The sequence below is a fragment of the Rousettus aegyptiacus genome, unplaced genomic scaffold, assembly GCF_014176215.1.
Source record: "Rousettus aegyptiacus isolate mRouAeg1 unplaced genomic scaffold, mRouAeg1.p scaffold_m13_p_8, whole genome shotgun sequence".
Lineage (NCBI taxonomy): Eukaryota > Metazoa > Chordata > Mammalia > Chiroptera > Pteropodidae > Rousettus > Rousettus aegyptiacus.
Window position 1 is genome coordinate 97,471,881 of NW_023416311.1, and position 12,391 is coordinate 97,484,271.

Below are 12,391 nucleotides of genomic sequence, written 5' to 3' on the forward strand. Positions count from 1 at the left end.
ATATTAATTTATTACTTAGTATAAAAATGAATTAATTGCATCAATCACACTCCTTGGTATTTACTTTAAAAAGTTGAATATTTATGTTCACACAAAAACCTGCACGTGAATGTTTACAGAAGCTTTTTTATAATTGCCAAAGCTTGGAAGAAACCAAGGTGTCTCTCAATAGTATGTGGATAACTAACCTATGGTACATCTAGACAATGGAATATTATTCAGTAATATAAAGAAATGAGCTATCAAGCCACTAAAAGATATGGAGGAAACAATGCTAAATGAAATAAGTCAATCTGAAAAGGCTGCATATTGTATGATTACAATTAGATAACATTATGGAAAATATAAAATATGAAGACAGTGGAAAGATCAGTGGTTAGCAGGGGTTCGGAAGAAGAGAGTGAGGAATGAATAGGTTGCGCACAGAGGAGTTTTAGTCATACTACTCAGTATGACACTGTAATGTTGGATATATGTCATTATATAGTTTTGTCAAAACATAGAATATACCACATAAAGAGTGAACCCTGATGTAAACAATGAACTCAAGTTAATAATAAATCAATATTGGCTCCTCACATATAGCACACTAATTCAACATGTTAATTATAGGGTGACTGGGAGGTAGGAGGAGGATATGGGAACTCTATACGATTGAGCAGCTCAACTTTTCTGTAAACCTAAAAATTTTTAATTTTAAAAGAAAAAAATGGATTAGGTAAGCTTCTTAGAGTCAAGAAAAATAAGCCAAATTTAGCTAATTTAACAGAAATAAAATGGAGATTTCAGAGAAATCATAGTTCAGGAGAAATAGGCTTTGAGACACCTTAAAACAACATTGGAAACCATAATACAGAATTATCACACCATCCAAAGATGCACATACTGTTTATATTCATTTGCTTATTTATTTGTGTGTTTTTAATGGACAACATAGCTGCCATTGAATACAGAATGCTATAACAAACATCGACCCTTGTGCTATCCTTGGAAACTTGAACTTGTTGCCATAGTAACTACTTGCAAAAAGAAGTTTCTGTTGTGACTTTTTTTGTGTCACTAGCTCCTGACTGAAAGTTCATTGTTTGCTCGGGTAATGAACTAAGCCTTGGTCTAGTTCATCCCCCATCTAGTCTTTAAGGAGACTCTGCCTCCAATTATGAGGTTTAAGACAAGAATTCTCCATGCATAGGGAGGAGGTTCAGATTCTGAGCAGCCAAAAAGAATATTTACTGTCCAGTGCAACAAGGTAATTTATTAATAGAAAAGATAATATAAAAATATTATCAACACAATAATTTTATCCATTGTAAAAATTTAGTAGTTGGTGAACTATCAAGAAACAATCATGCTTTTGAAAATTGACACCAAATAAGTTTATATATATCTGTGTGTATATATATATACATATATATACACACATACACACACACACACACACACACACACACATATATATATAAGTATTATGTATATATTTAAATGACACCTTATGGCCTGATTCATGCTTACGAGGTTACACTTTCATTCTTACTTTTTTTTTTCCTAATACCAATCTGGACAATTTCTTGTTTTATTCTCTATTTTTATAAGCAAGTTACTTCGAAGAACAGTCTACCTGTGCTAAACTTCATCCCCTGCATTCAGTTTTCTGTTCCTACAATTTCCCTTCAATCATCTTTATTAAGTTGCTGATAGCCTATAATACATTTCTATTTTGAATTTAATTCCAGCCCTTAAAAAAATTGCAACTATTTACCTATTAAGCAGTTCTGCCTTGAAACACTCTACCTCTTTTCTTTCATTAAATTATCACCTCTATATTGCCACCTATTTCTTTGACTGCTTCTTGGTAATTTATTCAAGAACTCCTAAAATCTAGATGAGCATGAATTTCTTGTCTCTGTATACTTTCCCCTGGGTGAATTCATCCAAGTCTCTCCCTTTAAACACTACTCATATAACTCCGAATTCTCTCATTTAGTAGTTTCGTTTTACTTTAGACGGACCCAAATTTCCCACAGTGTACCTAGACGTGCCCTCTAAAACGTCATGACCCCCTCTAAATTAGTGCGCCTTATGAGACTGGAACCTGTGTTTCTACCTATAGTCTTTTTCTAAATTAAAGATATTACCGCTAAACAGATAAGTTAAAGCTTGGACATTGTCCTAAAATTTTCACTCACTTGGCTGTCAGACAACCTGTTCCACCATACTATGCATTCTGCTACCTAATAGCATGACTCTTTTCGCTTTTCTTTCTATTACCAATGCTTTAGTTAGACGCTTATTTTTCCTCTAGAAAGCTATTACATTTTATATGTTCCTAACTCTTTTGTTCTCTCTGATCACTTTCCTCTCCAGCCCCTATCACACAGTTTGTATGGTGAGATTTAATATAAACAAAGCTTCAAATTCTTCTATGGCACGGCACAGCCTATAAAATAAAGTTTATGCCTTAACTTGGCGGTCACAGTCCTTCATACTGTGGTTCCTACTATCTGCTCTTCACTCTGGGCTTTGCTCATAATGTAAGCAAATGTGACTCAACTGTTTACATTTGCCTACATATGTCATCCTTTTTTACAATTCCATGGCAAATTGAGAGGTGGGTTAATGTATAGTAGAGATATGTGGTGAAAATTTTGATAAATCTGAGTACGAATGCTTGCTCTACTTCTAACTTAAATAAGGACCTTTCTTTGGGCCTCAATTTCCTGATTTGTAAAATGGAGATACATTTCTGACAAGGTTGTGATGGGTTATAAATAATTTAATGTAGCTTGGTATATATTATCACTGAGTTCATTACTTTTCTGGACCCTGCACAGATCTCTTTTAATCCACTCTTTTAGCCATTTGATTATCAATTTTGAGTATCTACTCTGTGTCATACAATGCACTAAGAATGAGAGATGTATATATTTCTATGAACCAAACAACTCTATTGCCTTTGATTGTCCTTGTCCCTTTTTCTTTTTGATTTTAATAATTCTAATCATCACATTTCCCTAATCTTACCTGTCTGATAAATTTTATGTTGAAATTTATTGAGGAGAATCACACACATTTCATCCCTTGCAAAATTGTGAAAATCACTCAAATTAGCCTTAGTGTAGTTTGTATGCATAGTCATTATGACATTCATTACTTGACTTTAATTTATTTATTTGTTCTTGTTATTAGACAATAAAATCTTGGAGCACAGAACTCATATCTTATTATTTAAGTAGCTACTCATGCAAAGTAGCACATAATAAATAGAAAAGAGAAATAATCTTATTCTCAGATGTTTTAAACAGGTATTTACATTTCATATATATAGAGAGAGAGGCTATATTTTAAGCACCATGTTAAAAAGGCTTAGAGATTAAGAAGTATAAAAATCATTGCTGAAAATTAATTTGAGCAGAAAAGGCACTTCATGAATAAAAGTTTGAATTGCAACATAGTGCTCAGTTTATCTAATTAGTAGTTCAAGTAATAAATTCCTTAAGAGTTCAGGGTAGAGAAACATCACTGTGGATTACTCCAGTTAAGTGAAATTTCCATTGAGAGTTCAACTTTAATGAGAAGAGAGAAAAGGCAAGGACATTCCAGGTGGTGGGAATGAGGTAAGCGATGGAGCAGAGCCAGGGATTTGCAGCATATTTTATGTGGAAAATATCAGATCAATCTTCTAAGTAAAGAATTCACTTAAGGAGTAGTGACTGACAAATTTGGAGATATACGAACTGGCTTATGAGAGATCTGAAGGCCAGAGCTTCAGGGCGGCGGCATGATTTAGGCAGAAGCAGCATGACAGTTGATTCTGGAGATGGAAGTGCAATGTGTTATTTCAGAACATTGGTCAGGCTGTGAGGTACTGGACGATTTGCCTTCAGGGCTCTCTAGATCTGGAGAGATCGTTAAAAGCCAATGCTGATAATCTTTATGGGAATTAATGAGGATTAAGACTAGGGATTTGGCACATTCTTTAGCCCTCCAGTGATTTAATTCAATCTTCATGTCAAAGTGATTGCCAGATCTCCAAATAAAATATGAGAAGTTCTTCTGAAATGTATATAGTTTCCATAATCATTTTCAATTTTATTTCTAAACAATACCTGAAATAGATTATATTAAAATCATATGGATTCTGGAGACAGATATTTTTATAGTAATTTGTTTGAGATAAACAGCATAGTACTTTCTTCTCATTCATTAAACATTTGCATTATTACATTGTGGAAAAGAGAAAATGAATGGAATAATTTCTGCTTTCATAATGTATAGGGTCTGTTATGAAGAGAGTTGAATTTATCAATCTGATGTCAAAAATAATGAGTGGTAGATATAGTTAGGGCTTATAAAAAAATAAAAAGTCTGTGGGAGCACAATTCTGGCAGGAATAATTACAGCAAATGTCACTGAAATGGTAGCACATAAGCTCTGTTTTGAAGTATGCGTGGTGTGGAATTTTGAGCCACAGAGATGAATAAATGCAGAGGGGTAAGAGCGTCAAATAAGTAGGGACAGAGAAAAACATGTGTATGGCATATTTGGAAATTGGAGGTCCACTGTGATCTGAGCAAAGGATGAAAGAAAGAATATCCTAGAAAATCATAAAGAAATAATTAATCGACTATGGTCATGTCACGTGTGTGTGTGTGTGTGTGGACATGTGTGTTGGCGTGTGCACTAAAAGTCTAAAGTCATAAACTTAGTTTGTGTATGAAAAGTGGAGATGACTTCATAAATAATATATTCTACTGGAGTAGGAATGGGCTGTAAAGGCATTGGTTGCAACAGACCTTAAATATCTGCTGTGTTAAATATCTGTCAGGCTTATTCCTGCCAAACCCACGTCCTTGTCACTTAACTGATGAAGAATCAAGACCAGATCCTAGAACTTCACTCTTCCTCTAGGTTTCCTTTTGCCTTACCATTGAGCTCTTTTATGTTTTAGAGTGTCATCCTATCAACTATATTTTATATTCTATAACTTTGTTTTAATGTGCAGAATAATTAAAACATTTTTTTTCAGTTTTCCTCATTAGAGTGTAATGACATTATGTTCCATAACAGAGTATTCTTAATTTATTTTTAAGATGATGAAATTTTAACAGGAAAACTTTATCTTATTAGCACTTAATCTAAGAGTCTAAAAGTTTACATAAAAAGCATAGCTTCAACTGATTTTATGTATCATAATATCAAATGTTATGAAAAGATGCTCTACAATCTTGACATTGCCTTTGTTTAGTCAGTTATCTAGTTTCAACTGCCTTATAAGATAATCCAGAGATTTCACCCTTCCTAGTATTCATTTATCTTACAATTAAAGGAGACCTTTATTTTTAAATATAGTTTATATAATGTTTTACAGACATATACTTGTCTTTTCTATATTTAGAATATTTAGTGTGTCAAAATTAACTCCCATAGTCTTTTCTTTATTCAAAGAGTCTTCAATAATAATTTACATATTTTTTCCCACATGTGAAATATATATAGGAACTTATAAGCTTGGACTTTTCTTTGAATACCACAAGGACTACTAATATGTTTTTGTTTTAATTGAGCTCTTTGATTATTTTTTTTAAATGTCATTGTCTGAATAACATTGAGTGACTAAATGCCAACTGAATTTCCACAGAAATATTTGTACCATTTTGATTAATAAGATAATTGACAGGTAGCTACTTTAACCTTCTCTATGAGTTCCAAAGACTGTAAATAACTTAGGCATTTAAAGTTTCTAAAGGAACATGGTAGATGTTAGACTCTCAAACATTGCCTGAAAACTGCTAATATTCTTATCCTGAGTAGCTGATGTTTAAACTTTCTGTTTTGGGAACTACAACAGTGTGTTATCTCATTGCTGATGAGGTCAAATCATTGTTTTTGTTGTTGTTGTTGTTTGTTTGTTTGTTTGTTTGTTTTTAGGAAGCCTGTCTGTGTTAATTGTGATTTCTTTTTTTGATAAACTGAGGCAGATGAATTCATTATTGGATTTATTATATGTCATCTGTCTCAACCTTCTACTATGTTTTATTTTGCTATTAGATATTCATTTTTAAAGAAAGCTTAGGTCACAATTGTGGTTCCTTTTCCACTTTCCCTAGCCCCACACAAGTCTCTCTAGAAGAGAAAAATCATTGGAATTTCAGGTTTTATATTTTGAAAGTGGTATTTATTGTCAAGAAAGAGGCAAGTGGCCACTACAGAATAATTGGTAAAATACAATGTCTTAAGAATCTTTTTTCACATTCTTGTACTGTGACAGAGAAAACTCTCATTCATAGACTTAGAGTAAAACGCTAAAGGAGCAAAGCGTTCGAATCACTAGGGTGAGGTCCGGGGTGTGATAGGGATAACTTCTGAACAAAAACAAAATATGGTGGCTCCACACACTGACATGGGCTAGGGACCAGGATCTAGCTCACTTAAATGAGACAAACAAGTAAAAGACAACACCCTTCTGGATGCTAAGGCTTGGTTCGGTGGCTTTGGGCTTGATACATTTAATGACATATATTTAATGAAATTCATCCTCCCAACCTAGTAGGCTAAAGAAAGAGAGAATAAGGTCTATGCCCTGGCTTCTCATCCTGAAAGCTGAACTGGAAAACATCCCCACTCCCTTTCTTGAAATCATTCCTTCAAATATTATGTCCTGACTGAAGAAGGGCTGATGGGATTATGTATTCAAGGGATGAAAACAAGAAACATAGATTATGTCAGTAATGTCCTTGGAACTCTGTTTACATGTACACACACACACACACCACACACACTCCATAGTCCTGTGTATTACCAACTTATTTTTTTAATGATAGAAGCAAAAGGTGAATTCTTTAACCAGGGATAAAAAGAAAGTAAAGATTTGGAGAGCTGAGAATCACAATCTGTGGGATTTCAAATATTTTTTTTTCTTTCTACTGTTACCCTAACACTAAAAGTAAAATTATCTGACTACAATGCGATATAATATTTAAAAATGTCTCATTTGCTTCCTAGATCTGAAAGTATATTAGTTCGCTAAGGCTACCATAAAAAAAAATAAAATAATAGTAATAATAATCAAAAAAAAAAAAAAAAACACCATAGACTCTGTGGCTTAAACAACAGAAATGTCGTTTCTCACAGTTCTGGAAGCTATAAGTCCAAGATCAAGGTGTCAGCGTGTCAGCAGGTTTTGTTTCATTCTGTGGCCTTTCTCTCGACTTGAAGATGGCCTCCTCTTCACTGCATCATCACATGGTCTTTCCTCAATGTGTGAGCTTCCCTGGTGTCTCTTTGTGTGTACAAACTTATTCCTCCTATATGGACACCAGTCAGATTGGGTTAGGGCTCATCCTAACACACTCATCCTAACTTAATCACCTCTTTAAAGGCTGTATCTACAAATACAGCCTTATTATGAGGTACTGGGGTTTAGAGCTTCAACACATGAATTTGGGAGGGACAGCATCCAGCCCATAATTCAGTCCATTCAGAAGGTAATTACTGGTTGTCAAAGAGCAATGAACTTGAAGTCAGAAAATCTGGGTTAAAATAATTTCATGACATTTGATAAACAACTCAAAATCTATGAACCTATTTGTTACCTGTGTATAGAAATAATAATACCCATCTCAAAGTCATTGTTATTAACACATGTAGAATATCTTCCATATTGCCTTATTCATATTAGTAATACATTTATTGAATGTACATGTTGTATCCAAGTCACCATGCATTTTCATACATCCTAGGATTAAGATAAAATATGATAGAAAATACTGACATTTAAATAAAGTCTCAAACTTGCCTTTGTAAGCAATGGAATTTTTTGTGAAGAACATATTTGAGTATAATATATTAAATCTGTCCTAAAATTATGATAACATTTTAAACAACTCCAATTTAAACACTTTAGTTCTATTTAGTCCTCTATAAAGCTCTTTCTCATGCATCATTGATTTATAGACAGTTGTCACAAATAGGATAGGCCCATATGTTACAAGCACTTGCTATTTTTTTGTTGTTGTGACTTCCCTCAGTCAGATTCAACAGATTAATGATTGTAATAATCAGCCATCCTGATTTTTAACTACAGAATCTTAACTATCCTTCTATTTCAGGTCTGTACCTTAATCTAAATCATTATTCGTATTAGGGCTTATTATAGCCTTTTTTTTTTTTGGGCATATCGATCTGCATACAATTTGTACCTCTTTTGTAATGTCCCTTTCCTAGCATGGATTTTCATAGCAGAGGATTCTTGTTGATTGAAGTATTAGTGTGTCGCTATATTGTTTCACCTTAAATATCGTTTTCCCCCACCCAATCTCCTTGAGTCCACTATTTTAAATGCTTTAACCTCTCATATGTCTTTGTAATGTCCTTCCGTGTAAGATCAGGTACAGTGGGTTGACTGTATTTCCTAGTGCAAATTAAAAACCCATTTGTTCAGCTTGACTTATGCTTAGTGACAGCGCTGTGTATTTTTCATTGTGATGTGAATACATGAAGGACAAAGCATCATACTCCATCTGCATTGTGAGGTAAATGTGATTGGAGTAATTACTACTGTCTAAGGTTTTATTCCTTTTTTCATTAAAGCTGTTATCATGCCAGGGACGAGGATAAATAATACCCAATACCTGGCTTTTATTAGTTTCTGTCTTTGTTAAATGTGAATGGCGTGAATTGCAATAAGTAAGGCTATAAAAGTCATAAATAAAACATTAGCACATTTTTTAATAGTACAGGTGTAAATGTCACTAATGAAGTAAGAAAAAAATGTGATGTTAATTATATTGGTTTGCCTAAGTATAAAATGTGAAAGGAATTGTAGTGCTTGAGAAGAATGAAAACAGGAAAATCAAATATATTGTTTTCTTTCCCTAGGGAATGTTCATTGTTTTTTATACTTGCTGTACAACAGAAGTTACATTACAGTCTCATACATGTGGTAGACATATTTTCCAGTAATATTATAAGTCTAATAAGTCACATATGGCTATTATACATTCACCAGCTGGTCCTAAATTGATATGTATGTATGTATGTATGTGTGTATGTATGTATGTATGTATGTATGTATGTATGTATATAGAGATAGATAGATAGATAGATAGATAGATAGATAGATAATTTAGAGTTTGTTTTTGCTGTTTCTTCAGAGTCGAATAACACAATACTTTCTTCATCAGTGCTTTGTATCTTTTTCTTTTGCAAATTCCTTCTACGTAACAATTATTATTTTTTTAACATGCAAAGAGAGAAATGTCAGGTGTGTTAGAAGTGCATTTAGCCAAGTGTAAAAAGACTAGGAAGTAACATTTACAAAGCCAACTGATAAATAAAGTTCATGAACTATAAACGACGATTTCAGAAATATTATTTGCTTTGTTTTGTTTGTTTCACTGCTTGATCTAAAAAGAATGAGGAACGTTTTGTCGAAGTTCATACTCATTTTTGGATGTTCCATTGCTTCTCTTAGTATGGATTGGGAAGATGCACTATTGCCTCACTCTTAGACACAGTAAACAGCCTCACAAAGATCAGATTCTGATAACTCTTTCTAGAGATCAAAAATTATTCACTTTTCTCTGCTCATTGAATGTCATTGTAGCCAGAAAAAAAAATTAAATGTCATTCTTTATAAATTTATGCTCCGTCTTGAATGCAACAATGGTAACAATTAAGCAGGATTATTAGCTAATACATAATTGCAAGTCCCCACTTTAAAGATGAATAATTTTGGGGTCAGAGGGGATAACAGACACTTCCCATTTCACACAGCTACTGAGTCTCAAAATCAGAATTCAAACTGGAATTCAGCATAATACTTTGCACCCAGGCTTTCGCGCCTGTGTGTTCCAAAGTCTCATCTCCAGACCAGACCTATGTCCTGAGGGTTGTGCCACATGCTCAGACGTGGACTCTCAACAGGTACGTTGACAGGATGTTTAGCCAAAATTGCTGAAAATCAATCTTCAATGTTTACTTATTTCAGTGAACGATACCACCATGCAACCAGTTTCTTAAGCTGGGATCCAGCCTTCACCTTAACCAGCCTATCACTTTGTCCTGTCATCTTTGCATGAAGGTATTTCTCACATTCATTCACATTTGTTCACCACTGTTGATGGCATCACTGATGACTGCCGAACCTTTCCTCCTCTCTGCTACAGCTGCCCAGACAGCACAGTGGTCTCCTAATAGCTCTCCACAGACATTACCTTAACTCCCTTCGATTATTCTTTCACCATTTTCCATTCATTCGATAACACATTTCACCTTATTTTTTATTCTTATATATTTATTTAAAAACAACCTTCAATTTTTTAAAACTAAAAAAAACAAAGAAACAGTTAATTCTCGTGTCCCACTCCCTGCCTCTGGCCAACCACCAATCTGTTCTCTGTGTTATAAGCTTGTGTTTTATTTTTCTATTATTATTTTATTTTAGATTCCATATAGATGACAAATCATGCAGTATTTGTCTTTGGTTGTCTGGCTTATTTCGCTTTGCATAATGCCCTTGAGGGCATAACACTTTTCTCTCTCTTTTTTTTTTTTTTGATGCCCTGACTACTTAGGTTTCTTTTAGTTTATCAAATAAACCACACTAACCCCTGCCACAGTACCTTTGCATATGCTGTTCTTTAACCTGGAAAAGTACTCACCATCAGATACTTATTCAGTCCTTTTCCATACCTATTCACCCTTCATATTTAAAATCCAATACTATTTCCTTAAAATAGTATTATTGGAGCTTCAGATTAATACAACTTCCATTTACACTGTCTCACAACAAAAAGCTTCTATTTTATAGCAGTTTATTTGTAACCGAATATTTACTTGTATGATTACTTAATGTCTTTTGTACTTTGTGCACTAATGCATTTTATGGGGAAAATGAACATGTCTGATTTTTCTCATTGTTATAACCTATGGGTCTATCACAGTGAACAAAAGCAGTTATGTATTAACTTAGTATATGTTGAAGGACTGAAGTCATGTTACATGCTAAGGTTGATGCCTTCATATTATATTACAATGTGCACTAGTGATATGCAAACATCAAGACATAAATGTCTATTTTTCAAATGATCATCAGGAGAGATTTCACCTTGAAGAAATTTTGAAGGAATACAATGAACGCTAGCATAATCTTCACTACAATTCATTATTTTTAAAACATTTTGCCATACTTGCTTCCTTCATTCTCAATCTTTTCTTTATTCTTTTCTGAATCACTTAAGAGTCAGCTGCACATCACATGGTGTGACACCTTACCCTTAATTACTTTAACATATTTTCTTAAGAACAAAAACATTCTCATCCATATCCTAAATACCATTATCAAACTCAAGACATTTAAAAATGGAAGTTTATCATGTCTTGACGTTTATAATAAAATAATTAACATGTGCTTCTGAATTTAATTATAAATTTGTTACATGATTGGTATAATACTAGGTATTTTATATATCTTATCACAATATGCTAGAAAATGAGTTTGACAGTTTATCTTTCTACAAAGATTTTAAGTGTTGAAAGGGAAATTCTAACCAAGGTCTACTGAACTGTAGAGCGCATTATTGTTCTATTATACCATAAAAAATCATGATCAATTATAAAGTTGTACTCCTACAGTTTATATAATATAATTAACCAATGTTACCCCAATAAATTTAATTTAAAAATTTTTAGAAAGGATGATCATATTGGTAATGTATTTTCTAGGACTAACTGGGAATTAGACAATGTTTATGAGGATTTAAATAGAAAATATAATAGGAAGGCTTACTATGAACATTTGATGGCAAGTAGATAATAGGAGATTTTCTATTATATTAAGATAACTTCCTCTTTAAAACTGGCTCTGTTACCATATGTAGATGTACAATATTTTTCTGAGCTCATTATAGTATAGCAATCACTGATAGCTTCCCTAGATAGAAATGGAATATTAAAATTAATGAGAATAACACTTAATTCCAGACATATTATTATAAGATATTATTTAGTCTTTTAAAACATTGTGTTAAAGACTATTCAGTGACTACCCCTTGAAGAGTATTGTGCAGAGCTGACCAGAAGACACATAGTTCAAGTCCTTTCACCAGAGAGAACTGCGTTCCTGCCACAAGACATTGCTATTTCCATAAATCATGAATGGAATTGAAAATATGTATGGATCTCTACCAGGAAAACATCTCTCCAAGCATACATGCTACATTTTTACAGCAAGTCTCTGCCTGAGGAAGAAGTTAAGGGTATTTTATCACAATATCCTTAGCAAGCAGAGGATGGTGTCTAGTCAGTAAAAACAAGCAATCGCTAGATAAGCTGAAAAAGCAGAAAGAGAGAAAGAGGTTACTATGAAGGGACATCCAATAAGAAAAAAGAT